This window comes from Hemiscyllium ocellatum, chromosome 10 (assembly GCF_020745735.1).
Source record: "Hemiscyllium ocellatum isolate sHemOce1 chromosome 10, sHemOce1.pat.X.cur, whole genome shotgun sequence".
Taxonomy (NCBI): domain Eukaryota; kingdom Metazoa; phylum Chordata; class Chondrichthyes; order Orectolobiformes; family Hemiscylliidae; genus Hemiscyllium; species Hemiscyllium ocellatum.
The window spans coordinates 58,070,788-58,098,233 of NC_083410.1; the positions used below are offsets into that span (position 1 = coordinate 58,070,788).

Sequence of the window (27,446 nt, forward strand, 5' to 3'; positions counted from 1 at the left end):
ATAATTAAGCTGGGCTGAGTTGTGGCAAATGTAGTTTAATGCAGAAAAGTGAGAAGGAGCAACAGGAATAAACAGTACTGGGCTAATGATAAGATTCTTAATAGTGTAGATGAGCAGAGAGATCTTGGTGTCCATGTACATAAATCCTTGAAAGTTGCCACCCAGGTTGATACGGTTATTAAGAAGGCGTACGATGTGTTAGTTCTTATTGGTAGAGGGATTGAGTTTCGGAATCATGAGGTCATGTCGCAGCTGTACAAACCTCTGGTGCGGCCGCACTTGGAGTATTGTGTACAGTTCTGGTCACCGCATTATAGAAAGGATATACAGTCATAGAGTCAAAGAGATGTACAGCATGGAAACAGACCCTTCGGTCCAACCCATCCATGCCAACCAGATATCCCAACCCAATCTAGTCCCACCTGCCAGCACCCGGCCCATATCCCTCCAAACTCTTCCTATTCATATACCCATCCAAATGCCTCTAAAATGTTGCAATTGTACCAGCCTCCATCACTTCCTCTGGCAGCTCATTCCATACACGTACCACCCTCTGTGTGAAAAAGTTGCCCCGAAGGTTTCTTTTAAATCTTTCCCCTCTCATCCTAAACCTATGCCCTCTAGTTCTGGACTCTCCGACCCCAGGGAAAAGACTTTGCCTATTTACCCTATCCATGCCCCTCATAATTTTGTAAACCTCTGTAAGGTCACTCCACAGCCTCCGACGCTCCAGGGAAAACAGCCCCAGCCTGTTCAGCCTCTCCCTATAGCTCAAATCCTCCAACCCTGGCAACATCCTTGTAAATCTTTTCTGAACCCTTTCAAATTTCACAACATCTTTCTGATAGGAAGGAGAACAGAATGGAAAGCTTAAGAAAAGATTCAGAGGAGATTTGCTAGTATATTGTCTGGTATGGAAGATCTTACAAGGAAAGGCTGAGGGACTTGAGGCTGTTTTCATTAGAGAGAAGAAGGTTGAGACACACAAGGGTGGACAGTGAGAGCCTTTTTCCTCGGATGGTGATGTCTAGCATGATGGGACATAGCTTTACATTGAGGGGTGATAAATATAGGACAGATGTCAGAGGTAATTTATGTACTCAGAGAGTTGTAGGGGCGTGGGACGCGCTGCCTGCAACAGTAGTAGACTCGCCAACTTTAAGAGCATTTAAATGGTCATTGGATAGGGATAAGGACGAGAATGGAATAGTGTAAATTAGATGGGCTTCAGATTGGTTTCACAGGTCGGTGCAACATCAAGGGCAGAAAAGCCTGTAGTGCGCTATCGTGTTTTATATTCCTATGAATAACGTAACTATGGTATAAAAACAGAAAATGCTGAAATACTGCAGGTCAATCTGCATCTATGGAGAGAAAGCAAGCGCTAATGTTTCAGTTTAATATTTTTTCATCAGAATTTTTCATCTGATGAAAGGCCATCAACCTGAAACATTAAGTCTACAAGTCTCTGACCTACTTAATACTTTCAGCAACTTCTTTTTGATTTTAAATTTCCAGCATTAGCTGTTTTGTTACCTGTTAATACATTAGAACAATATGCCCCACGTGGTTTCTCCCAATTAAGGAAGACTTTTGCCTTTTCCAAGTTGTAAGAAAACAGCATCTGTGCAGTATCGTTCAGTACTGCAGCAAGAAAATACACATTTAGCTGTGTACACTGGGTCAAGTTCTACTCCAAGATCTTTTCGCTCAGGTTGGCACTTCAATGTAGTGCTCACAAAGCGCTGCACCACTGGAGATGCCATCTTTTGGTTGAAACATTTAACTGTGACCCCTATCTGTCCTCTCAGATGAACATAAACATTCGCACGGTAGAAGATTTCTCTTTAGGGTCCTGGGTTTTATTTACTCCTCAGTCAACATTACAAAATAAATAAAAACAGGAAATGGTGGAAATAAGCACAGGCTTAGCAGCATCTGTGAAGACAGAAAGAAAGTTATTGTTGCAAATCAAACTTTCACCAAGACTTAGAATTCTAGCATTTCCTTTTTAGTTTACAATGCAAGAATTTGCAATAAAAGAAAGATAATCTGTTCATTATGACATTTGAGACAGTTGAAACCCTGCTGTGTGCAAATTGACCACTGTGTTACTCACAGCAGCAATAATACAGTTTGAATGTGCTTAGTTGTTGAAGTCATGAAAGGCATTATATAAATGCAAATGCTTTCTTTTTTTTTATAGATATTTTTATTGGGAATTTAACATTTTGACAAATTTACAAAAATAAGCAGAATTTTCAAGCACAAACATTAATATAAAAATAGATCTTAAATATATAATCATCAAAATTCAACTAATCCACAATCATCCAGAGTGTATAGTTGAGTCGCTTACATCCTTCAAATAAGAGAAAATGTTCTCTAATACACTCATAACAGTATGATTAAAAGGAAGCTATTTCCAAACAATAAGAACAAACAAAAAAAAAAATTCAACATGTTTGAATGGAGATCTTCCCCCTTGTTCTCAGGGGGCCTTACTACCTTTCCAACGTTCCACCATATCCTCTCCCAAACAGTGTCCCACCCTCGACCCGGGCGCTCCTTAATAGGATTTAGATATAATACCGAGCTAGAGTTAACAGTGAGCGCCGCACCCCCACCCCACCCCACCCATACCTGAGTATATCTAATAGCATCAATGCCACGTACAAACACACATAACTATAAAATTACAACTCCAACAGATTACAGTTAAGTATAATAACATAGCAAGGAAGACAACCCCGCTCCCAGAGGCAAAAGTAAAGTAGAATAAAGTAACCATTTCTCCCCACGGAGTGTGGGAGAGGCAAGCCAACATAAATTGTCTCTTACGATTTATTTAACCGAGTCTAAAAGTTTCTTGGCCTCTTCCGATGATCTAAAATTATACTCGGATCCTTCGTGGGTAAAGCATAACGTCGCTGGGTAGCGTAAGGTGTATTGAATATCTAAGTCCCTTAAACATTTCTTCACCTCACCAAACGCCTTCCTTCTTCGTGCCAAAGCCGGGGAGAAGTCCTGAAATAACAGAATCTTGGATCCTTCATGAATCATAGCTTTAGGATCCTTTCCAAGCTTTCTGGAGGCATCCAGGAGTATCTGCCTCTCCCTATAACTCTGCAGCCGGAACAGGACCGGGCGTGGGCGCTGGTTTGGGCCAGATCCGCGTACTGCGACCCGGTAGGCCCACTCCACCCTTACCCGGTCAGTTTCAGCCCCCAGGTTTAAAATCTGCGGCAGCCATCGCTCCAGAAATGCTACTAACTGTTCTTTCCCTTCTTGCTCTTGAAGGCCCAGCAGCCGAATATTCTTTCTCCGATTTCTGTTGTCAATATCATCGATGTAAATTTCAAAGGCCCTGACTCTCTGCTCCAGAGCTCTCACCTGTTCTGCAACTGTTTGAGCTGCAGCCTCGGAGGTCGTGGCCTTTAGTTCCGCCCCCTCCACTCGGCCCTGCAGCTCTTCCATGATTTGATTCTGTTTCTGCAGCTTTTCTTCGAATGCATTCCATCTCTGTCGGGATTCTGCGATGAAATTGACGAGTGTCGATTCCAATCTAGCAATCATCTCTATAAGGCCTGTTTTTACATCAGCTGCAGCCAGAGGAGAGGAGGGTGGGGGAGGGGTCTTTGTTTTCTGAGAGCTGCGGGGTCCCTTTGATTTACTCAGTATCCACTCAGTATTAGACTATTTAAATATAATATTCAGCAGCTAATTAAGATTAAAGAAATTTTTTGGGTGGTTTGGCAAGTGTGGTGGGGGCAGGAAACCCACTTTACCCAGGTTTTGGGAAGGGCTCTGTAGACTCAGACTTGCTGAGTCGCCGCCATCTTGGATCTCCCGCAAATGCTTTCTTTATGTTCTAATATAAATATGTAAATGTCTATGCATTGTAAGTGATTTTAATGTTGCTTGTTTCAATCTACAGTATTTCCTTTACACCATAAATCACCCCAACTGAGAAGCATCTGAAGGAATTCAATAAGTTCCAGGAAATCTAGGTACAAGTCGACTAACAGGGAAAATGTTGGAGACACTGAGCCGGTCTGGCAGCAAAAGGGTGGTTAATTATGGTTTGATAATGAAATGAGAGTTGGACGTGAGAGAATGGAGGCAGAAATTTCAGAGGGAAGTAGGTTAGAATGGCTATCATGGTAATATTTCTCTCCTGGTCTGCTGTAATGTTCTACTAAAGCACAACACAAGGTCAAGGAACAACAGCTCATTTTCCACTTACGCATTTTACAGCAGCTTGGACTCAATATTGAATTTTACAATTTCAAAGCTTGACACATATGTCTATATCCATTTTTCTTGCATTCTCCACCTTGCCCCACTCCATGACAGTTTACTTTCATCTCAGTGAAGAGGATCCATATTCTCTCTCCCACACCTTAGTCTACACCCATTTTACATCTCTATTTCTCTTACATCACAATTAGCAATCATTTTGTCCGTTGCACTAGCTCCCTACACATCTGTTTGTCTCCCTCCTCCTCTGACTCTGTCAAACATTTGAAAACTACAATTTTCTCAAAACTTCCAGAAGTCAAACCTTAACTTTTTTTTATCTCTGCATAGATGCTGCCACACCTGTTGAAATTCTCCACAGCCACCTGATGAAGGAGCAGCATTCCAAAAGCTAGTGCTTTCAAATAAACCTGTTGGACTATAACCTGGTGTTGTGTGATTTTTAACTTTGTACACTTGTTGAAGTTCCCCAGCTTTGACTGTACAATTTTCCTCATTTATCATTTTTCCTGTCACTTGTAGACTGAATAAAAATAAAGCGTTAGTGTTAGAATTTATGCAGGGGTACATAAGTACTCTAAAACATTTTTCAAGAGCTGCTTTAAGTTCACCTGGAATGAGTAAAGATGGATTAGTTTAAACAACTGATCAAACTGATATGAATCATTCAATGAGAAAAGCATTCTTGTGATGAATAAGTGATCCAGCAAGTTTGATGCCCCACCGTTCTCCACCCTTTAGGTGGAGTACCACAATGTTGCTCAATTTTCAAGCATGTTTCAAAACCACCCAGTAAGAGCAGGTATAATTTCACTGACAATCAAGGTTGGGATTTGAACTTGAGCCCAGCTGCACCAGTGGAGCTATTATATCACCTCGGAGTCTGTTGTGCTCATTACATTTTTCTTAATGCAATTTAAAATGTGTTTGGAACTTGTGCATAAAATACTAATGCTTAGAAATCAATTGTGCAGCATTTGTTCTTCATATAAGAAATGATTGCTGAATCATACAATATTGCATAGATCTCTGCTCAGCCATTATTGAAAATATGCTCCAACAACAGTGATTAGGATTTGCTCTGCAGTTGTCCAGGCCTTTGCCTGAAAAAGATATCAGGTGCATTGTTGATCAAAATTTGGGACCCAGTCCAGTTTCTGGCCTCCTTGTCAATTTGGATTGTGACTACGTGTAGTATGAGCTGTGCTGGCTGTTGTTAGTAGATAGCAATCAAGCCAGCAGGACCTATGGATCCCTGCAGGTAGAACATGTGCCAAACAGCTGAATACAACATTTTACAATTCCCTGAATGTGAAACTAGGAAGAGGTGCTCCTCCTGGGATCTATATCTAAAATGCAGACACATGTTGTTCCCATTTCCTAATTTCCACATGCCGTCCTCCCACCTTCACATATTGCATTCTGCCTTAATTGATCACCCTGTGCCCAGTGAACCATAATCAATTGGATCTGGCAGCCTTGCCATTAGTCTCTTAGCTGCGAGCAATAGACATTCCACTCAGATTTGAGCATATTCAATTTTCAAAGCCTAACTATCAATAAACACTGAGGAAGCTTATAAAACAGACAGGACGTAGTGATGTTGGACTAGCAAACAGCCTAACAGTCGCTAAAATTTATAAATGCTAGATAACATATTGTCAAGTTTAATTTAGATAAATGTGAGGTTCTGCAATTTGGAAAGGCAAATCAGTGCAGAATTTATACACTTAATGATAAAGTCCTGGGGAGTGTTGCTGAACGAAGAAACCTTGGAGTGCAGGTTCATAATTCCTTGAAAGTGGAGTTGCAGGTAGTTAGGATAGTGAAGAAGGTATTAGAGTATTCTTGCCTTTATTGGTCAGTGCATTCAGCATAGGAATTGGGAGGTCAAGTTGTGGCTGTACAGGACATTGGTTAGGCTACTTTTGGAAAACTGCGTGCAATTCTGGTCTCTCTGCTATAGGAAGGATGTTGTGAAACTTGAAACAGTTCAGAAAAGATTTACAAGGATGTTGCCAGAGTTGGAAGGTTTGAGCTACAGGGAGAGGCTGAATAGACTGAGGCTATTTTCCCTGGAGCATCAGAGACTGAGGAGTGACCTTATAGAGGTTTATAAAATCACAAGGAGCGTGAATAGGATAAATAAACAAGGTCTTTTCCCTGGGTTGGGGAAGTCCAAAACTGGACGACATAGGTTTAAGGTGAGAGGGGAAAGATTTAAAAGGGACCCAAGTGGCAACTTTTCAAGCAGAAAATGGTGTGTGTATGGAATGAGCTGCCAGAGGAAATGTTGGAGGCTCGTCCAAATATAACATTTAAAAGGCATCTGGATGGGTAAATATATAGGATTGGTTTAGAGAGATATAGACCAAGTGTTGGCAAATGGGACTAGATTTATTTTGGATATCTGGTCGGCATGGACGAGGTGGACCAATGGATCTGTTTCCGTGCTATATATTTCTATAACTCTAAGATAGCTTAGTGAATGAGTGACACATGGTATTCAGCATGGATACATGACTCCGATACAGTTATAGTAATTAATTTCAGTTTAAAAATCTAACCTCTGAGTCAAGGTTATGGATTCAGTTGAATATATTATCTAGGCTGGCACTTCATTGCAGTCAGAATGTGCCACCTTGAGGATCAGACTTGCCATCTCAGATGGGAATCAAAGATCCCATAGTGTTTCTTAAAAAATATATTTTTTAAGCATATTAAGCGAGATCTCTTTAGTGTCCTGTGCAATATTTATTTCACAACCTACATCACTAAGTCTGACCATTATTACATTGTTGTTGTGGGAGGTGGAGAAAGGCAGCCAATAGGAGGTATGTTGCTAATGGAAGGGTTAAGTGGAGGGGGAGGGGGATTCTCAGTAGCCCTAATCAAGTGAGGAACTACCAGAAGAACTTCTCATACCTCCACCTAAGGCAGGGGCATAGTGTGCTTCAATCTGCATTTTAAAAACAAGGTGCTCACAGATCTCCATTACACATCTCTGTTGTAATCAGATCTACAGTGCTAGACCAAACTAAGATTGCAGTGTGAAGGTGACTATAGCCCAGAGGTTTTCACATTAGGATCATTCAACTGTTGATCAGTTGGTAACAGTGGGCTGCACCTTATATTTCTTTGGCTCAGATGCATCGAATTTTTTGGACAACTTTTCGCTGCAGGCTCTAAATGGGTTTCCTCATCGTATCTTACCAAACTTATTGATTTAATTACATATTTTGCTCTGTGGCATTTCCCACAGCTGACTTTCACTCCATCTTACCACATGTTATTCCCACAACAACTCATTACTCTGCAGGTCATAGAGTCATAGAGATATACAGCATGGAAACAGACCCTTCGGTCCAACCCGTCCATGCCGACCAGATATCCCAACCCAATCTAGTCCCACCTGCCAGCACACGGCCCATATCCCTCCAAACTCTTCCTATTCATATACCCATCCAAATGCCCCTTAAATGTTGCAATTGCACCAGCCTCCACCACATCCTCTGGCAGCTCATTCCATACACATACCACCCTCTGTGTGAAAACGTTGCCCCTTAGGTCTCTTTTATATCTTTCCCCTCTCACCTTAAACCTATGCCCTCCAGTTCTGGACTCTCCGACCCCAGGGAAAAGACTTTGCCTATTTATCCTATCCATGTCCCTCATAATTTTGTAAACCTCTTTAAGGTCACCCCTCAGCCTCTGACATTCCAGGGAAAACAGCCCCAGCCTGTTCAGCCTCTCCTTGTAGCTCAGATCCTCCAACCTTGGCAACATCCTTGTAAATTTTTTCTGAACCCTTTCAAGTTTCACAACATCTTTCCGATAGAAAGGAGACCAGAACTGTAGAGAAGGCAGAGAGTTGGAATAAAAGGTTCTAAGGCAGAGAGTTGGGATAAAAGGTTCTAAGGCAGAGAGATGGGATAAAAGGTTCTTTATCGGAATGGCAGCCAGTGACAAGCGGTGTCCCGCAGGGTTCAGAGTTGGGGCCGCAGCTGCTTACATTATATATTAATGATCTGGATGAAGGGACTGGGGGCATTTTAGCGAAGTTTGCCGATGATATGAAGTTAGGTGGACAGGCAGGTAGTACTGAGGAAGTGGGGAGGCTGCAGAAGGATCTAGACAGTTTGGGAGAGTGGTCCAGGAAATAGCTGATGGAATTCAACGTGAGCAAATGCGAGGTCTTGCACTTCGGAAAAAAGAATAAAAGCATAGACTACTTTTTAAACGGTGAGAAAATTCGTAAACCCAAAATACAAAGGGATCTGGGAGTGCTAGTCGAGGATTCTCTAAAGGTAAACATGCGGGTTGATTCCGTGATTAAGAAAGCGAATGCAATGTTGTCATTTATCTCAAGAGGGTTGGAATATAAAAGCACCGTTGTGCTACTGAGACTTTATAAAGCTCTGGTTAGGCCCCATTTGGAGTACTGGGTCCAGTTTTGGTCCTGACACCTCAGGAAGGACATACTGGCACTGGAGCGTGTCCAGCGGAGATTCACACAGATGATCCCTGGAATGGTTGGTCTAACATACGAGGAACAGCTGAGAATCCTGGGATTGTATTCATTGGAGTTTAGAGATTTAAGGGGAGACTTAATAGAAACTTACAAAATAATACATGGCTTGGAAAGGGTGAACGCTAGGAAATTGTTTCCGTTAGGCGAGGAGAATAGGACCCGTGGACACAGCCTTAGAATTAGAGGGGGTCAATTCAGAACAGAAATGCGGAGACATATCTTCAGCCAGAGAGTGGTGGGCCTGTGGAATTCATTGCCGCAGAGTGCAGTGGAGGCCGGGACGCTAAATGTCTTCAAGGCAGAGATTGATAAATTCTTGATGTCACGAGGAATTAAGGGCTACGGGGAGAATGCTGGTAAGTGGAGTTGAAATGCCCATCAGCCATGATTGAATGGTGGAGTGGACTCGATGGGCCGAATGGCCTTACTTCCACTTCTATGTCTTATGGTCTTATGGTTTTATGCACGCAATATTCCAACAATGGCCTAACCAATGTCCTGTACAGCTGCAACATGACCTCCCAACACCTGTACTCAATACTCTGACCAATAAAGGAAAGCATACCAAACGCCTTCTTCACTATCCTATCTACCTGCGACTCCACTTTCAAGGAGCTATGAACCTGCACTCCACGGTCTCTTTGTTCAGCAACATTGCCTAGGACCTTACCATTAAGTGTATAAGTCCTGCTAAGATTTGCTTTCCCAAAATGCAGCACCTCGCATTTATCTTAATTAGACTCCACCTGCCACTTCTCAGCCCATTGGAGGTATTGCCCAAAGACTGCAAATACAAATATTCCTTGAATTTGTGCCATCTTTAAACATCTTTCATACACCTGGAAATCCAAAGCTGCCCTGTTCATCAATGGGTACAGTCAGAACATAGCAGAGAAGGGAAAGATGACTCAGTGCTTTTCCAACAGGGAACTGGAGATGGACAGGGTGATGCAGAAAAGAGGTATCCTTTTTCTCTAGGATCAGCAGAGGATACCATGCTACTGGGCCTTGTCAGTCTGGTCATAGTTGCTACCCAACTTAGTGTTGTCTGGAGTGTGGGGGAATGGCCACCAGTGCCACAAGGAGGTCAATGGCCTTCTCCATTCTCCCAAGGTGAGTAGCACATTTTTTCTCTGCCCACTTTACACTCTCTCTATCTCTACTACTGCACACACCACACACCAAGACTCATATTTGGTCATTCTCACTATTGCATGTAACACCTTCCTTCACTTATTCTCATTTACACTGCCTCCAATCATTCTGCAAATTGCCACACTGCTTCCTTGATCCTTCTGTATGCACTATTTCTTTGTCCCCATGCACCAGCCATGTCACCCTACTCACTGTTCCCTCACTCATTCTACTGCTATTGCTCATTACAGAAGAAGACAGACCATAACAGGGCAGAGAGAGCTTGTATGGTTGGAGAGGTGCCCAACATCCGTACACATAGAAAATTCTAGCACTTGCAGGAGGAGATCTGGACCACGCCTGAGTGGATGCAGAAACATCCATATCTCACCAAATGGGTCAGTACCATTAGTCATTCCAATGTGACTCTCACTTTAACCCCGCTGCCGTTCTCAATGATTGAACACCTCATCCAACCATTGGCAACACTGCCTCCTCTTTCCTTTGTTTGTTTTGGTTCTGCTAGACTGCCCATGACCTCTGCAAATAAACACCCAGCTCTCCCATAAGCCCGATCCTCAGCCTCTGAGGATGACAGCATTGAAACCTCAGAGGAAACATCAGCAAGACTGCCTCCTGAATCCTGCACCAACCCAGATACTGACACTCTGGGGGAAACCATAGACATAGAGACTGTGGGTATTCAATGTGGTGAGCAGCTTATTGTGACAGCTCCAGAGCTGTCTGATGAAAACAATATTCTAGGCCACAGGCACTGACAAAGACTAGACACCTGATCAGCCCCAGATAGGACTCTGTGGTGTTTGAAATCAGGAATTCCATCCAAATGCACAAGGAAGAACGGGATTGGCAAAAAGGTATGTGGGACACAGTGCACCCCAATTCCCAGAAGCTACAGCAATGCAGTGAATCATACAACTGTTTGTCTGCCTCCATGAACAGGTTGGCAGCTGTCAATGGAAAGCCAAGTCCAGCACCCTCAGGATCTGCTGGAGATGTACACATCTACACTACATCACCCCACCCATTGGCCCCCAGAACCCAGGCATGGAGATGGGGCTATGGGGATCTTTGACTCCAGTCTCTTATTCCTTTTGCAAATCACACCCTTATACCAGTTCACATCTAGATGGTAGTTCTTGGTCAACTTAAAGGATAATGGCACAGAGTAAGGTTAGAAAGAATTGTGTTTGATAGAGAGTTTTGGTTGGTCAATGCAGGCGGCTGGTGAATAGAGCAGTATGTGAATCTGGTGGTATGTTTGTAAGGACATAGCATTCAAGATGCACATTGTAATTCAAAACTTATATCCCTCTGAGAGAAAGTGTATTTTCATCTCTGCTTTAATTGGCGATTGTCTTTTTAAACTATGACCCCTAGATCTAGATTCCAGAATTAAAGTCTGGTGTGAAAGCCTACAACATTAGCCTGAATGGGGGCTTTCTCTTTAAGAGATGCAGGCTAATTTTAAATATGATTTGGAGATACGGTATTGAACTAGGTGTACTAAGTTAAAAATCACACAATATCAGGTTATAGTCCAACAGGTTATTTGAAAGCACTAGCTTTTGGAGCGCTACTCCTTCATCAGGTGGTCGTGGAGTATCAGATTGTAAGACACAGAATTTAGAGCAAACGTTTACAGTGTGATGTAACTAGAATTATATATTGAAAAAGACCTGGATTGTTTGTTATGTCTCTCATCCTTTCGAATCAGCCTGTTGGCTTCAATTCTTTCATATACAAATCGCAGAACATTTACAAGTTACATTCTCAAGTCAAGTTTAACAATTAGTGTCATGTTGGCCCACATAATGCATTGAAGGTGTGGGCTGCCCTGTGTATGACTGTCTGTGCCACAATGGTCAGACTGATTCTAATCTAAAAAAGGGATTTACAGAATCTGTCTGTCCCGAAGTCCACCTTGGAGGACGGTCACCCGAAGGTCGGAGGTCATATGTCCTGGACTACTGAAGTGTTGCAGTGTTGCAGTGCTCCCGCCAAACCTTCCCCCCCACCACCCCCCACACACACACACCCACATGCACACATACACATATAGGTTTGTGGGGTGAATTTGTACTTGCATTTTACTTTGCTCAAAAACTGCATGAATCCATGTAAGGTTCTGTAAATCCATTTTTTAGATTAGAATCAGTCTGACCATTGTGGCACAGTCTCACACAGGGCACCTCACGCCCTAAATGCATTATCCAGGCCAACATGACATCAATTGTAAAAGGGCTTTGGCCCGAAATGTAGATTTTTCTGCTCTTCGGATGCTGCCTGACTCTAATCTTGACCAATTGTTAAAGTTCACTTGAGAATGTAACTTTTTAATGTTCTGCGATTTACGTATGATCATTCTAAAAGATGAGAGACTTAACAAACAATCCAGGTTTTTTTCAATATATAATTTCAATTACATCACACTGTAAACTTTTGCTCTAAATTCTGTCTTACGATGTGATACTCCACGACCACCTGATGAAGGAGCAGCGCTCCAAAAGCTAGTGCTTCTAAATAAACCTGTTGGACTATAATCTGGTGTTGTGTGATTTTTAGGTTTAAATTGTACATGTTAATTTGTGGTGCTAACCTGGTATGAAATTGACCTGCTGTGCTTTTCCAGCAATCCTGAAGAAGGGCTTTTGCCCGAAACGTTGATTTTCCTGCTCCTCGGATGCTGTCTGACCTGCTGTGCTTTTCCAGCACCACTGTAATCTAAACTCTGGTTTCCAGCATCTGTAGTCCTCACTTTTGCCTAGTTGATTTTAACCTTACTGCGAATCCTCTTGAAAGGATGCCTATCTTGAAGAAGTTCTTCTTCTCTCTCCATAAGAATCTCAGTGAGTCTCTCTCTCTCAGTGCAACCCCCAGGTCATACTCTTTGGTACATTCCTCCCAGCACCCCCCCCCCATCCCATTTATCTCTCCACCCTGCAGGCTCCCCTGCCTCCATTCCTGATGAAGGGATTATGCCCAAAACATCGATTTTCCTGCTCCTCGGATGCTGCCTGACCTGCTGTGCTTTTCCAGCACTACACTAATCTAAACTCCATGAAATTGAATCCCCTGCTGAGACTTGCTGCCACTGAACAGTATGTTTAGTGCTCGGCTACATGCCACTATCATTTAAATTAGAAGGCAGCATGCTGCTTGCATGGTGCCTACATCACAATGAATGGACACAATCATTACACGTTATAATCCCTCACTTGTTTTCTGAGCTAATCTTGATCTCCCCCATAAAGAGTATTGAAATGTATTGCATTTTTTAACAGAACACTATAATGATAAAGTGAGCGTTCGCAGCCCAACCCAGAATGAAAAAATAAGTTTGTCACAAAGTGTATTTATCCATAGCACTACACTTTATGAGTCAGAGCTCACAATACTTAGCAGAGTTTATTGATATCAGTAATATAAGGGGCCTTTACACTATAAACAATACTGTCACGGTCCTCTGGTACCAAAATGGACAGCTGGGTAAATTAAGTCTCACAGGATCCTTGTCTTCCTAATGGTTTTGAGGATATAACCTGCTGTTTTCTAAATTTGGTCATTGTATGAACAAGAAGCACTGCTGCTCTCTGCTGAGCCAGTATAGGATAATATGGTGCTTTGCCATTTTGACTAACAGATGTGTGAAGCCTCAAACGCCATCCCTTATTGTAAGATCGTTGATGATCAACTTTAGTGGTTTTCTTGTTCACTCAATAACTGTTAATACAAACTGTTGTATGAGAATAAAAAACATAAAGGTTCTATTGAATCAATAACTGAATCTGCTGCAACTGTGGGAATGCTTGTAGTTTTGCAATTGGAACAGTCCACAGTGATTAAAGATTTCATTTTTAATACATGAAAATTTAATTTAGGTAGTATTTCCTGTAAGATTTTCAGACGCATCACAAAATGCATTTTTACATATCTTTTCACAATAAATGCTGAATTAGAACTTGCAGAAATGTTCAGTTAAAATGTTGCAATTCGAAAATGCCATCAATGTGATTGATCCGTACAATGATTAAAAATATTTAGCAATCTCATAAATCATTAATTTTCCAGACTCAATGATGGATTCACCAAAAAAACTAATAAACTGAACACGCAACTTGTTTTCTTTTAAGGATCTCTCATTAGATAGATTTGTAAGGTGAAAAAAAAACTGAGATAGACTGAAATAGAAAAAAGAAAATTCTGGAACTATACAGCAGAATTATTAGCATTTGAGGGGGAAAAGAGAGATTGACATTTTAGATACCCTTTGTTGGATTAAGGCACTCCTAAAAAGGGTGTGCCCTTTATGGAAGTAACTGCTACGCTTCCAGAAATGAGATATTTGATATTTATAAACATATCTCTGTTTCAGCAGGTGACCTTGTGTTATGGTCTTATAGCTAACAAAATTCAAATGAGTTTCAAATCAGTTGATGTTAAGTATGAATGCATTGACATTTTAGATTGTGTTTTAACGATTCTGTGAAATTATTAATGAATACTTTATAAATTAAAGAGTTTTTAAAGAGTATTTGCTATTTGTTGGTTAATGACTTTTCCTGTAATAGATCCAGTTGAGCAATGAAAATTGAGATCAAATGCAAAACATATTTCTAATTTTCTGTGTAAGCATGACTGGAATAGTTACCTGAACTGTTTTAACATAATTGAGTCACTGGCAGTCACAAGAAGGTGCATCATACATATATAAAGAACCAGGCTAGGGCTTGCATTCTGAACAAACCCTATTGGTGCATCATCTATTTTAAGCTTAATTTTAATCCCTGGAACACATGATTTTTCTTTTTGTTGGTCACTCATTCTGGCTTTTTCTAGACTTGTTCATCAGCTAATATTTATATTAATAAATTAGATAATGTGACAATGTCTATTTTTACTGCTTCTTTTGACTTTCTTTAGTTTTCAATTTTGAAAATGTGGAGCCACAAACTAAGGAAATGAGAATTATTCTTTTGAAAGCTTCAAATAATTTAAAGGTCCTAGTAATAATACCATGCTGTCAGTTTTCTAGTGCAATCACACACTCAGTTCGTAGGCAATTAGAGAACAACTCTCTTTCTCCTCCAGCCATCTCAACACATCACTTTAATGGGTGCCTCAAAACTCTGCAAACATTTTATTTCAGAAAATATGCTACCTATGTGATTTTTTTGTTATATTTCTTCAATTTGAAAATTGAATTTTTAAATTTGAGATGAGCCAGCACTTGCTATGGCAAAGGACAAACTGAGTTAAAATTAAGACATATATAAGTCATGCTTTATTTATAATAAAAACATTTGAAGAGTGGAGGATTTTGGGGAGAAAAAGTAACTGGGCAACATTTTGTTCTCAGTGGTGAATTAACTGTGCCAGTTATTATTTCAGGCAAAAGATTTTGCACTGGCACATGCAATGATTAGAAATCCATTTTAGTATGCCCCCCTCCACAGGGAATCTGTGAAGAATTATTAATGAGACATGCAGAGTCTGAAGCAATCAATTCAAATATTTAACTCAATTTTACATTAGCTACAGAAAGAAATGGAAAGATAAATTAAGTTAGGATAGTGAGATAGAAGTCAAAGAAAGAAAATGTTAAAAAAAATTGTTGACATTTTTATATCTTCAACAATATTTCAAATCTGAAGAAATTAGACTTTGCAAAAGTTAATTTAAGTTAGACAAATAATATAAAAATAGATATTGTGGCAATGCATTTTGTTCAGACTTACAAGTCCTGGCCTGGCTATTTCTGTACATACAATGATACTCCTTGTGACTACTATGGGCTCAATTATATTAGAACTAGTTCATGTAACTAATCCACCTATTGCACATAGGATAATAAAAGCATGTTTTGCACTTAGCTTATTTTTCAACTGGTGAATGCAGTTGTTAAAGGCAAAGTATCATCATTAAACTATAAAAAGTTAATAATATTAATAAACATAAAATTTAATCCATAATTTAAAGCATTCACAAAACAAATAAGTTGTTTGTCATTAATTAAGATCTATAAGGCCTTTAAATATTTAATTAGAATGGACAAGGCCTGGTTTCCTCTGGTGAGTTTAGTGGGCCTATATCATCTAAGTACAGTTTCACATATTTGAATGTTGAGTTCCTTGGCAAGATACATTCTCAGCTGCAAATGTGTTGCTGGTCAAAGCACAGCAGGCCAGGCAGCATCTCAGGAATAGAGATGCTGCCTGGCCTGCTGTGCTTTGACCAGCAACACATTTGCAGCTGTGATCTCCAGCATCTGCAGACCTCATTTTTTACTCGAAGATACATTCTCATACAGCTTTTGAAGGACAAGGAAATTTGGATGTTAACTTTCTGAGTTTCACATTTAGGTGTTCATGTGCAAACACTGCAAATTGCTATACCACTTATATCTTAATAACAGAGAATGCAGTTACTCTCACCGTTAATTTTACAGAAAAATCTTTACTATGTATAGTTCATTTCTGCAGTTGGCACCAGCCTATTTTTTTCGTGGGGGGGGGGGGGGGTGCAGAACTAAAAGTAACAACAATGCTTCTGTTGCTGCACTGACTTGTGAATATTCAGCGCTAAGTGAGATTTCTTTATCAGCAGTAGCTAGTCAAGTTCACTTTTATTTGCATACTTATTTCTAAGGATTGCAGCACAAGAAACATCTCTTCTATTTTTTACTGAGTGACAGAATGCATTGGCCTGGTGATTTATGTTATAATCAGAAAAAATATTCTGACAACACATGATTGGGTTTCAGTGCATCTGAAGGCATTTCTACTGCCTCTGCCTCTAAAATATACCTGAACAGTACCTGTTTGTATTAGTTCTAAAGTTCGTAAAAACAAGTCTTCAGTTGTACATGGAAAGACGTTAATTGCTCTTTTGGTAAGTGCCATTCAGAGCCTTTCTTTAAAAGAGTTGTTGTACAATATGCTCTCTACTAGTGTTGATTTTGTTCTCTCCTACATTTTACGTTGTGATTGGTTGATCATAATCAGATCAATGCTTATTGTTATTAATGCACCTCCATCTGTGTATTGGCGTCACTGATACTATTGCACCTCCATTAACTTATTAGTTTTAAAATAGTGATGGAAAAGGATAGACCAGATCTAAAAGTTGAAGTTCTAAATTGGAGGAAGGCTAATTTTGAAAGTATTAGGTTAAGAACTTTCAAAAGCTAATTGAGGACAGATGTTCATAGACAAAGGGATGGCTGGAAAACGGGAAGCCTTCAGAAAGGAGTTGGAGATGCTAGTGTTGAACTGGGGTGTACAAAGTTAAAAATCACACAACACCAGGTTATGGTCTAACAGGTTTAATTGGAAGCACTAGCTTTTGGAGCGCTGCTCCATCATCAGGTGGTTGTGGAGTATAAGATTGTAAGACACAGATTTTGTAGCAAAGGTTTACAGTGTGATGTAACTGAAATTATATATTAGAAAAGACCTGGATTGTTTGTTAAGTCTCCCATCTGTTAGAATGACCATGCTGGTTTCAGTTCTTTCATATGTAAATTGCAAAACGTTTTTAAAAAGTTACATTCTCAAGTGAACTTTAACAAGTGGTGTCATGTTGGCCCAGATAATGCATTGAAGATGTTAAAGTCCATATAGAGTCACAAGTCACATTATAGGTGACCACCATTGCACTATAGCTGAAAATGTGTTGCTGGAAAAGTGCAGCAGGTCAGGCAGCATCCAAGGAACAGGAAATTCGACGTTTCAGGCATAAGCCCTTCATCAGGAATGAGGAAAGTGTGTCCAGCAGGCTAAGATAAAAGGTAGGGAGGAGGGACTTGGGGGAGGAGCAATGGAGATGTGATAGGTGGAAGGAGGTCAAGGTGAGGGTGATAGGCCGGAGTGGGGTGGGGGCGGAGAGGTCAGGAAGAAAATTGCATTTTAGGAAGGCGGTGCTGAGTTCGAGGGATTCGACTGAGACAAGGTGGGGGGAGGGGAAATGAGGAAACTGGAGAAATCTGAGTTCATCCCTTGTGGTTGGAGGGTTCCCAGGCAGAAGATGAGGTGCTCTTCCTCCAACCGTCGTGTTGTTATGGTCTGGCGATGGAGGAGTCCAAGGACCTGCATGTCCTTAGTGGAGTGGGAGGGGGAGTTAAAGTGTTGAGCCACGGGGTGGTTGGGTTGGTTGGTCCGGGTGTCCCAGAGGTGTTCTCTGAAATGTTCCGCATTGCACTATACACACATACAGACCAGTGGAGTGCCACAAGGATGGGTGCTGGGTCCATCACTTTGTGTCATTTACATAAATGATTTCGATGTGAGCATAAGAGGTGTAGTTAGTAAGTTTGCAGATTATACCAAAATTGGAGGTGTAGTGAACAGCGAAGAAGTTTACCTCAGATTACAATGGGATCTTGATCAGATGGGACAATGAGCTGAGAAATGGCAGATCACGTCCACCACTCTGTCCTCATCAATCCTCTTTGTTACTTCTTCAAAAAACTCAATCAAGTTTGTGAGGCATGATTTCTCATGCACAAAGCCATGTTGACTATCCCTCATCCGTCCTTGCCTTTCCAAATATATGCACATCCTATTCCTCTGGATTGCCTCCAATAATTTGCCCACCACCAACATCAGGCTCACTGGTCATATCTACCTGGCTTGTCCTTATCACCTTTCTTAAATAGTGGCACCATGTTAGCTAACCTCAGATCTTCCGGCACCTCACCTGTGACATTTGATGATACAAATATCTCAGCAAGGAGCCCAGCAATCACTTCCCTAGCCTCCCACAGAGTTCTAGGGTACACCTGATCATATCCTGGGGATATTATGTATTTCAAGATATCTGGCACTTCCTCCTCTGTAATATGGACATTTTTCAAGATGTCATCTTCTATTTCCCCACATTTTATATGTTCCATCTCCTTTTCCACAGTAAATACAGTTAAAAATCACATAACACCAGGTTATAGTCCAACAGGTTTAATTGGAAGCACACTAGCTTTCGGAGCGCTGCTCCTTCATCAGGTGGTTGTGGAGGCCACAGTTGTAAGGCACAAAATTTATAGTAAAATTCCCATACACACACATACACATGGACACACATATACACAGATACGCACAGGAACGCTTCAGGGAACACCTCTGGGACGCCCGGACCAACCAACCCAACCACCCCGTGGCTCAACACTTTAACTCTCCCTCCCACTCCACCGAAGACATGCAGGTCCTTGGACTCCTCCATCGCCAGAACATAACAACACGACGGTTGGAGGAAGAGCGCCTCATCTTCCACCTGGGAACCCTCCAACCACAAGGGATGAACTCGGATTTCTCCAGTTTCCTCATTTCCCCTCCCCCCCACCTTGTCTCAGTCGATTCCCTTGAACTCAGCACCGCCCTCCTAACCTGCAATCCTCTTCCTGACCTCTCCGCCCCCACCCCACTCCGGCCTATCACCCTCACCTTGACCTCCTTCTACCTATCACATCTCCATCGCCCCTCCCCCAAGTCCCTCCTCCATACCTTTTATCTTAGCCTGCCTGGCACCCTCTCCTCATTCCTGTTGAAGGGCTCTGGCCCGAAACGTCGAATTTCCTGTTCCTTGGATGCTGCCTGACCTGCTGTGCTTTAACCAGCAACACATTTTCAGCTCTGACCTCCAGCATTTGCAGACCTCACTTTTTACACAGATACGCATACAGACACTCACACACACCCTCACAGACACACACACTCCCACACTCCCACATGCATCCTCTCAGAGACTTAAACCACTCTACACTCACACACACACATATACACTCTCACAGACACTCATAACCCTCCACCCCAGACACACACACACACACAAACAAAGACCCACATGCACACATATACATATATTTTGTGGGGTGAATTTGTACTTGCAGAGTTATATTGTACTTTGTTGAAAAACTGCATGAATTCATGTAAAACTCTGTTATCTCATTTTTTAGATTAGAATCAATGTAAACATCATGGCATAGACAGAGAACACAGGGGCTAACACCTTCCAACACATCTTCTAGCTAACACCAATTGTTACAGCTAACCTGAGAATGCAACTTTTTAAAAATGTTTTGTGATTTACACATGAAAGAAGTGAAACTATCATGGTATTCGAACAGATGAAAGACTCAACAGACAATCAAGGTATTTTTCAATGTATAATTTCAGTTACATCACACTGTAAATTTTTGCTATAAATTCTGTGCCTTACAATGATGGCCTCCACAACCATCTGATGAAGGAGCAGCGCTCGAAAGCTAGTGTGCTTCCAATTAAACCTGTTGGACTATAACCTGGTGTTGTGTGATTTTTAACTGTGTTTACTGTGGAGAAGGAGATGGAACATATAAAATGTGGGGAAATAGAAGATGATATCTTGAAAAATGTCCATATTACAGAGGAGGAAGTGCGGGATGTCTTGAAATACATAATATCCCCAGGATATGATCAGGTATACGCTAGAACTCTGTGGGAGGCTAGGGAAGTGATTGCTAGGCCACTTGCTGAGATATTTGTATCATCAAATGTCACAGGTGAGGTTCCGGAAGACCTGAGGTTAGCTAATGTGATGCCACTATTTAAGAAAGGTGATAAGGACAAGCCAGGGAGCTATAGACCAGTGAGCCTGATGTTGGTGGTGGGCAAATTATTGGAGGCAATCCAGAGGGACAGGACGTACATATATTTGGAAAGGCAAGGACGGATGAGGGATAGTCAGCATGGCTTTGTGCATGAGAAATCATGTCTCACAAACTTGATTGAGTTTTTTGAAGAAGTAACAAAGAGGATTGATGAGGACAGAGTGGTGGACGTGATCTATATGGACTTCATCTGCCACTTCTCAGCTCATTGTCCCATCTGATCAAGATCCCATTGTAATCTGAGGTAACCTTCTTCACTGTCCACTACACGTCCAATTTTGGTATAATCTGCAAACTTACTAACTACACCTCTTATGCTCACATCCAAATCATTTATATAAATGACACAAAGTGGTGGACCCAGCACCAATCCTCATGGCACTCCACTGGTCACAAGCCTCCAGTCTGAAAAGCAACCCTCCACCACCCTCTGTCTTCTATCTTTGATCCAGATCTGTATCCAAATGGCTAGTTCTCTCTGTATTCTATGAGATCTAACCTTGCTAACCGTTCTGCCATGGGGAACCTTGTTGAATGCCTTACTGGAGGTTAATTTAGATAAATGTGAAGTGCTGCATTTTGGGAAAGCAAATCTTAGCAGGACTTATACACTTAATGGTAAGGTCTTAGGGAGTGTTGCTGAACAAAGAGACCTTGGAGTGCAGGTTCATAGCTCCTTGAAAGTGGAGGCGCAGGTAGGTAGGATAGTGAAGGAGGCGTTTGGTATGCATTCCTTTATTGGTCAGAGTATTGAGTACAGGAGTTGGGAGGTCATGTTGCGGCTGTTCAGGACATTGGTTGGAATATTGCGAGCAATTCTGGTCTCCTTCCTATCTGAAAGATGTTGTGAAACTTGAAAGGGTTCAGAAAAGATTTACAAGGATGTTGCCAAGGTGGGAGGATCTGAGCTACAAGGAGAGGCTGAACAGGCTGGGGCTGTTTTCCCTGGCGTGTCGGAGGAAACAATTGCAACATTTAAGAGGCATTTGGATAGGTATATGAATAGGAAGGGTTTGGAGGATTATGGGCCGGGTTCTGGCAGGTGGGACTAGATTGGGTTGGGATACCTGGTCGGCATGGACGGGTTGGACCGAAGGGTCTGTTTCTATGCTATACATCTCTATGACTCTATGACTATAAACTAACGATTTACACTACAAATCTGTCATGTGCTTTAAATGAACTCTGGCAGATCATGTACTACCATACTAGATCTTGGCCTTGATCTGCATGTTGATGGTGGTCTCATCTTCTCCTGATGGTCTCGTGGTATCTCGTGGTTGGTCTCAAATTACTGCCCCTGAGGATGGTGTTGCTGCAATTCTTATACTTAGTCGATGTTCCAGCCCTTTTGAGAGGTCTTCAGTGTCCTCCAATAGATCAATCAGGGCTCGATCATCCTGATTGATCAGCACCAACCAGGCAGTGACATGTTGATGGCAGTGTGGGCCTCGGGTATCCATTCCTGGAGGTGTTAGGTGCACATAGGTCAGGTAGCCCTCTCCAAAGAAGGTTGTGAGGCACCCCTGTGTCTGGCCAACACCTCAATGTTTCTGATTATACTGGGGATGGTAATCAAGTTGTACATTGTATTGTCTGCAGCTGCTGGGCCTATTGCATGCTGTCTGCCTGTAGCTGCAGCCTGTCTGAGTTCTGCAGCATGTTTATTAGCACAGTCACTTTGGTCAACGCTTGTTTGAAGTTCTCACCAGTTCTTGTTATTATTAGCCCAGAATCAAATAGACTAATTGGCACTTCCTAAGCAGCAGTCACACTGCATTAATTTTAAGGAAATCCACTGAATCTCCATTATTACACTTCATTAAAAGTATAATATCAAACAATGTGAAGAAATAGAAGTATGGAAAAGGTAGACCGTAGATTCATGAAAAATTATGGTTGAAGACTAGAAGTATGTGGCAAAGGTAATAATTTAGTATTAGTGCTGAATGTACAAACAATGTTACAAGGAATGATTTTATGCATAGGATTAATAGAATATAGGAAACATTATCCCAGATGAGTTTAAAATTCCACTGACCACATTCTTTAAAAGGAGGTTAGACAAACATTTGAAGAAGAATATTAGAACACAAAGAATGAGGATGAAAATAAAACTAGAACAGATAGCAGTTACTATGAAGGGACCAATGGATCAGAAATAATTGTCCCAACTGGCATGCTTCTGTGCTTAACAATTACAATTCACTAATAGTTGTAAACAAAAATTTGTTTCCAAGATAGTAGCAGAGTAGCAGTGCTCCTGCCTCCTGGGCAGGGTTCATTCAGTTCCATATTCTTCCTTTTTTCTTGTTTTTTTATTTTTACTTTTTCTTTTGCTTTCTTTCTTTTTCTTTTAAAAAGCCTTTTTGGCACCTTCGGCAGGATGAGAGTGGGCCTTGCCTCCTGACAGCAGTAGGAGTTGACTCTTGGGGAGAGCAAGCCCACCACGGAGTCCTTAGAGAGCTTGCAAAGACAGCAAGTGTGGGCTCAGTAGTGAGAGATAGTGTCAGAGCATGGCGACTTCGACGTTGGTGGGTCCACCAGTACAGAACTCGAGGTGGTGTTGGCAGCACCAGGTTTCAAGTTGGTGGTGACAACAGGGCAGCCCCTGTGGTCAACAGAGAAGGTGGCATCTGTGGCATTGGAATTGGGCTGTTGGGCTTCAGCTATGGCAGGCCTGAATTGGTACTCCCGGCAGATTGAAGGGAGCAGACGTTGTATCAGTGGCAGTGTAGTAGTCACAGTGTGGTGTTCCTAGAATGCAGTAGTGGCAATGGTGGCCCTGGAACGAGACTCCTGGAATGGAATGTGATGAGGGGTGTTGGTGGGCCTGGAGCTTGCTGTGGTGACCTTACCACATCCTTCATGTTGAACAGAGCACAAGAAGGGAGTAGAAACTCTGTTTTTAGTCATATTCTAGTTATATCTTAATATCTTCTGTAACTCAAAATAGCACCAGGACATGACAACATATTGTACATTTCACTATTTATTTGTTAAATGCAAGTAACATTCAATCATTCAGTTCAATTCAAATGCTAAAATATCTAATATATATGATAAAGAATAAAATACAATAAATGCCATTTAAGAAATAAAATTATTTCCTACGAGCTCAATTTAAAAAAAACTGTAAAAGATATGGAAAAAAATCCCCATATGTATTTTTCTGTATCATTCCCACAACATGGCCTTGTTGATCCCAATCCAACCCCCCACTCAGCTGCAGAAACACCCTCCTAATTCCCCCATCAGTCCTCTGAATCTAATACCATATTTGCTGTAAAGTTCAAATGGTCATGTAAGAGCTGACAACCCTTCCAGCTCGACCCTACCTGCTGGAGCTGGCTATCAACTTACCTTAGCAATCCCTACCCCCTTACCACTTATACAAAAACATAGAAAATAGAAGCTGGAGTATGCCATTTAGCCCTCTGTGCTTGCACCATCTTCAATATGATCATAACTCGCCATCCAACTTAATACTCTGTTGCTTCTTTGTCCCCATACACTTTGATCCCTTTAGTCTAAATGGCCTATCTCATATCTTTAGACTGTGATCTCTGGTTCTGGATTCCTCAGAAACATCTTTCCTGGGTTTGCTCTGTCTCTTTCTGTTAGAATGTTATAGGTTTCTATGAGATACCCCTCATTCTTCTGAACTCCAGTAATATAGTCCTCCATGATGCAATCTCTCTTCATATGTCAGTCCTGCCAATCTCGTAAACATTTGTTGTACTCCTCCAGAACCAGAACATCCTTCTTGAGATAAAGAGACCAACACTGAACACAATAATCCAGGTGTGGTCTCACCAAGGCCCTGTGTAATCACAACAAGACATCTCTGCTCCTGTGTTTGAATCCTCTTGTAATGAAGGTCAACATATGAGCAAATCACACTGAAACATCTCTACATCATCCTCACAGCTCACCCTCCCACCCAGCTTTGTGTCATCTGAAAATATGAAGATACTATATTTGTTCCCTCTACTAAATCATCATTATATATTGTGAATAGCTGGGGTCCAAGCTATTGGGATCCTTGTGGTACCCCACTAGTCACTGGCAGCCACTTGGAAAAGGGCACATTCATTCCTACTTTGTTTCCTGTCTGCCAACCAATTCTCTATCCATGTCAGTACACTGCCCTCAATCCCATATGTTTTAATTTTACATGCTAATCTCTGATGTAGGACCTTATCAAAAACCTTCTGAAAGTCAAGTAAACCACATCAGCTAGCTACCTCTTATCAACTCTACTAGTTATACCCTCGAAAAACTCAAGAAGATGGCAAGCATGTTTGTAAATTGTGAAAGACATTTTGTCACATATTCATTTCTGTCCCGAAGAAACCATTTTAGCTGAGCCTGCATAGTGATAAATAAATTCTTCTCTCTGTATGAGGCCATTGTCTAACCGCATTGTTAACTTCTGCTTATCAGCTACTAACCTTTGCAAAACAAGATGCTACGTGACCAGGGCTAAAGTTACACAAGTTGCCCCATGCCTGTCTATTATCCTATAGTTAGTGGTCAGCTAATTGTAAGACTATAAAGACCTGTGGAACTCTGTAACTCATTGAAATGCTTCAGCACTATTCATTTGTCTTGGTCCCTGTCTCTCTCCCCGTGATATATCATGAAATAAACTTATCAAAACTCAAGGTCTGTATATGAGATTTATTCAAAAGATATTTCTTCAACAATTGGTGTAGTTGGCAGTTCCCCTTACTTACAGGGTTCTCACCCTGAATATTCCTGATGAAGGGCTTTTGCCCAAAACATCGATTTTCCTGCTCCTCGGATGCTGCCTGACCTGCTGTGCTTTTCCAGCACCACTCTAATCTAGACACTGGTAACGACTACCTAGGCTGTAGTGCTCATTTGGGAGTATGTCTGGTGTGAATCTCTTACCCGTTGGGTGTTCCCGCTGAGGCTGCAGGCTGAAGCTGGAATGTTCACCCTTTCCAGTTTCAAAATTACACATTTGACTGACTGCGTGATCCTCCCCGAACCAATAAGCTGATCCCAGGTTGGAGAACGAAGCTGCGGCAAGAAATGGGGGGGGGGGGGGGGGGGGGGGGGGGGGGTGGAAAGAATGCTGTCAGAACCTTATTTGCTTCTGTAGACCTTGAGGGATTGAGCAGGGTGCTTATATTTGTTGCTTGCTCTGTGGTTTGTCTTTGTTCTTGTTTCAATGGGATCACAGAACTCAAAACCTGCTGGCAATGGGCTGCCCCTGGGGACAGGTCTACCTCATCCTGCCGAGAAGGGTGGCCCGCATCACTGCATTCCTTCCAAAAGGACACAAAAGCGCCATGGTAAAGATCTGAAAGGCAAGGGTCAAGTGGGAGACTCCCTTATCTCCACCCCACCCCCACCCCAATGAGTGATTGTCTAATCACTCATTTATTTACTGTTTGTGGAGTCTTCTTGGAGTGCATTGCCCAGGGTAATGATTGCTGACACGCCGCTTGAGAAACCATGGACCCACACTGAGGCCTGGGATGTACACCAGGATGCCCCCGATCCGATTAAGCATCCAGTTCCGTTCTACAAATGACTTTTGCAAATTTGTGACATCTATAAGTGGTTGCCTCAGGGTGTCTAGACACTGCTCCATTTAGCATTTGGCACACTTTAGGCCATCATTAAAGGGTCCGTTGACTTCTCTACCACACACTGGGCCATCGCAGAAGCACGACCTGAGTGCAGACCTGTTAAAGAAGCCATTCTGGGGGATTCAAGATGGCAGCAAACCAGTAGGTCTGAGTCTGCTGAGCACTGCCCAGGACTCAGACAAAGTGGGGTACCTACTTTTAAAACTTCTAACAAGTTTTTTCCCAGCAGTTTGGTAATTCTAAAATGACTAAAGGTAAAGGATCACGGAGTTCGCAACAGGAAGGGACCCCTCCACCCGCAGCAACAGATGCGTCCATGGCCACCCCAGGGGACTTATCCGCAGAGGCGAGCCTGATCTTGGAATTTGTCAGGCTCTGAGAGAAGATTGACACGTCGATTGAAGAGACCTGGTCCAGGTGGGATTCGATCTCGGTCATGCTGCAGAAGCATAACTGAGAGATCAAGAAATTCCGGCAGCATGTGAGCAAATGAGACTGCTGCTGAATCTTCTGTGGGTTAGGTCTGGGCTCTGGAACGCCGAGTCTGGGCCTTAGAAGGGCATATTGATGACCTCGAAAGTTCAAGGCAGGAGCATCCCCAATGTGTCCTAAGTGTAAAACTGAAGTTAGTACTCTCACTAATTGTTTGTGGACATGCCATAACATTTGTAGACAATGTAGCGAATGTCTTGGCAAAGATTTTGGGAAAGGAGATTGAGTTGGACCTGGCATCTCTCCTCTTGGGCTTTCCAAATCTTCCTTCTCTACATGCATACGAGAAGAAGCTATGTACTATCCGTTCCTTTTATGAGAGGAAAAACATTTTAATAAGTTGGGTATCGGAAAGTTCCCCCAGGACTTTCGAATTGGCATAGGATAGTTATAGAACATATTCCCCTGGACTTCCTTACGAATATGTTGCACCAAAAAACGGAATTATTTTATAGAACATGGCTGCCCTTTTTGAACTATGCAGATGTATTGGCCATACTGTTTAGGGTCTTTTTTTAGGCGTGAGGATGATGTTTGTTCGTTCGGGGGCCCCTGGAAGGAAGAATCCGGTATAAATATGAGTATTGTTATGATTTGATATAATTTTATTTTGAATGCTTATTTATTTACCTTTTTTTGTTGTTACTTATGTACTATACTGTGGTCTTTCTTTGTATATAGAGTCTTCTTTCTTATATTGTATTTTGTGTTTTGGTAGTTTGTAGAGTAGATTAGTAGTTAG

General features: G+C 41.8%; 1 long non-coding RNA gene across 4 annotated transcripts in view; it reads left to right on the forward strand.

Moving 5' to 3' along the window:
- LOC132819439 (uncharacterized) overlaps positions 1-4,676 on the forward strand; it is a 95,434-nt gene extending 90,758 nt beyond the window's left edge. For 3 of the 4 annotated variants that reach the window (XR_009645079.1, XR_009645081.1, XR_009645080.1), the window contains 2 exons: positions 3,938-4,010; positions 4,591-4,669. This is a non-coding gene — a long non-coding RNA (uncharacterized LOC132819439). Of the gene's footprint in view, positions 1-3,937; positions 4,011-4,590 lie in introns of all 4 variants that reach the window. The other variant, XR_009645078.1, reaches the window with a different exon arrangement.
- The last annotated feature ends 22,770 nt before the right edge of the window (positions 4,677-27,446 follow it).